This window comes from Plecotus auritus (assembly GCF_963455305.1).
Source record: "Plecotus auritus genome assembly, chromosome: 6".
In the NCBI taxonomy this organism is placed as follows: domain Eukaryota; kingdom Metazoa; phylum Chordata; class Mammalia; order Chiroptera; family Vespertilionidae; genus Plecotus; species Plecotus auritus.
The window spans coordinates 94236182-94239253 of NC_137773.1; the positions used below are offsets into that span (position 1 = coordinate 94236182).

At 39.0% G+C, this 3072-nt stretch overlaps 1 pseudogene across 1 annotated transcript; it reads right to left on the bottom strand.

Moving 5' to 3' along the window:
- Window positions 1–1468: 1468 nt before the first annotated feature.
- Window positions 1469–2420, bottom strand: LOC308249724 (olfactory receptor 7A10-like; annotated as a pseudogene). Its single transcript has one exon. The product of its transcript is annotated as an olfactory receptor 7A10-like (transcript).
- Window positions 2421–3072: the final 652 nt, after the last annotated feature.

The window sequence follows — 3072 nt, forward strand, 5'->3', positions numbered from 1 at the left end:
TTTGAATAATAAGATTTATCATCAGAGATAACATTTTGTGACCTATATCTAGGGCAGGGCAAATTTCTAATTACTGAGCATCTTTTCTTCTTATTGTCCTAAATGTCCTTCCTCCCTTCTGTAGCTCCAGGTGCTTTACCTCATCTTTAGCTCAGAATGTCATATAAACGTTACCTCACTGTCTCTTTCTGTCTGTGAACCTCTCATGTAAGTAGAAGTTAGAGATAGATATTTGGTAATCAAGTTTTGCCAGTAACTATGGTAGTTCATGACTGTTCCCTATAAATCTCAGTCTATTGATAGTGATGCAATAGGGTAGGTATGCCTGGGCACTGGCTTGGGTCTTACTACGTTTTTCTGAGACCAATTCCTATGTGACTAGATGGACACTTATGGTCCTTATTATAATTACCACAATTGGACCCTCAGCTAAATAAGACAATAAAACCTGGAAATTATGTATGAAATACAGGAGCATGTTTGTAGCACAAGTACCTGACTAAGTTTTTTCAAAGACAATCATCTTAGATAATCATATTGCCAGATGTACGACAGTGCTATTACATAAACACTCGTGCTGCCGCCACCCACGAAGTTCTCCTTTTATGTTTAATTTGACTTGGAACTTGAAATATATGCAATTTTATTTTTAATTAGAAACAATTTCACTACAAGCAAAGGAAGGAAGGTCACATTAAACAATGGATATATCTCGGAAGCAAAGTTTATATGGAATTAAACACAGAATTTTTGTGATTTTCACACAAGATTAACATATTATGAAATTCCCCTTGTAGAAAACCCTGAGTAATCTAGATAACGGACCACAGGGGAGAGCCTGCTTTTCCTTCCCCTGCCCTAATTCCAACTCTCTGGTGTGGTATTTGGGCATGCTGGACCTTTGAGTAATAAAACTTTCATGTTCATAGTTCCGTGATGGTTGTTGAAATCAGAAGGACCATAAGGATCCATCTGGTCACAACATTGACTCTGATCTGAGGAACAAGTTGTAAGACCCAGGCCAGTGCCCAGGCATTCCTATCCTATTCCATCACTATCAACAGACTGAGACTTCTAGGGAACAATCATAAAGTCTACAGTATCAGGAAGATCAGTTAAGATATTGATGTATAAAAATGAGGTACACATGGTGAACACAGAACAAATTACATACAATGATATAAGTTATTGGAGAAGAAATTAAGATATCATTGTTGCCAGTGAATTAAATGAAAACTTCCAAATATTTCTGATCAAGGTTGGAAAAAACTTTGTGAAGGTAAAAAAGAAAAAGGGAACAAATGTCTACATAACAAAGCAGAAAGCTTAATAAAATGGTTACTTAAATTGTATAGGAGAATTGAAACAAACAAAGGAAATTCAAGGACAGAATACAACGAACAAGTCTGAAAACTACAATCTGATGAAAGAATCTCAATTTCTGGTTTTGGTTCTTGGAGCACTTTTTCTACCTCAGGATGATTGTCTGTTTTGTACCTGCCATCCCATAGAATCTTTTCAGGGCCATCTTTATGTCTTTGTTTCTCAGACTGCAGATGAAGGGGTTCAGCATGGGTGTAACCACATCATACATCACTGAAGCTGCATCACTTGAGTGTGCATTATGGGTAGCAGCAGAGCTGAGATACACTCCTAGGCTTGTACCATAAAATAAGGACACAACTGAGAGGTGAGATGCACAGGTAGAAAATTCTTTATACTTCCCCTGTGCTGATGGGATTCCACAAATGGAGGACATTATTTTAGAGTAAGAGTAAATGATACCAGCGAGGGGACCAGCACCTAGTAGTATAGCTGCAAAATAAATCACCATGTTATTAAGAAAGGTGTCGGAAAAGGCAAGTTGGAAGACCTGTTGGATTTCACAAAAATAGTGGGCAATCTCAAAGTCAGTACAGAAGGACAGCTGCAATACCATTACGCTTTGTAAGAGGGAATTCAGGCCACTCATGATCTAGGAAACCAGAACCAGCAGTCCATAGTCCTGGGGTTCATGATGACCATGTGGTGCAGGGGGTGGTAGATGGCTACAAAGTGGTCATAGGCCATCACAGTCAAGAGAAAGTTATCCAACCCTTCAAATAGTATGATAAAATACGTCTGGGTGATGCAGCCTTCATAGGTGATGGCTTTGCTCTGTGTCTGCATGTTCACCAGCATCTTTGGGACGGTGGTGGAGGTGAAACAGATGTCTACCAAGGACAGGTTGGAGAGGAAGAAGTACATGAGTGTGTGGAGGTGGAGTCTGAGCTGACAGCCAGGATGATGAGCAGGTTTCCGAACACAGTGATCAGGTACATGGAGTGGAAAAGCCCAAATATGAGGGGCTGCAGTGCTTGTTCCTCTGAAAATCCCAGAAGAAGTAATTCTGAAATTGGGGTATCATTTCCTTGTCCCATGTGGTGTAGGTGACTTGCAGGAAAGAAAAAATAGCACAATCATTTTTTAAACAATTGGCTATTACTAACACAATTGAAATGCTACAATTATATTTTGCAGCAAAGCAATCAATATCTATTTTTTCAACATGTCATCCCCTTTAAGACACACACCCCAACCCATGACATCTCTGATTGGGAATTTCTGTCCTCTTCAGACCTTTTCCCCAAGGTGGCCATGGACTACACAGTTTTCTTGTTTTGTTCATTTGTTTGTTTTAAAATCTTTATTATTAAAAGTATTACAGATGTCCTCCTTTTTCAACTCCATTACCCCTTTACCCAGTTCCCATCCACTGCAGGCCTTCACCATCCTATTGTCTGTGTCCATAGGTAATGCATATATGTGTATAAGTTCTTTGGTTAATCTCTTCCCTATTCTCCCTCTTCTCTCTGAGATTCATCAGGCAGTTCCATGTTTCTATGCCTCTGGTTCTATTTTATTTATCAGTTTATTTTGTTCATTAGATTCCTTTTTCATTTACCTTGATTTTTAGTTTCAATTACTGAGATATGTTTTTATTGCCATTCTATTCTTCATATTTTCTATCTTTTTCTTCTCCTTTCCTCCCTCCCCCTCCTATTCTTCCTCCTCCCTCCGCCTCCACCTCAT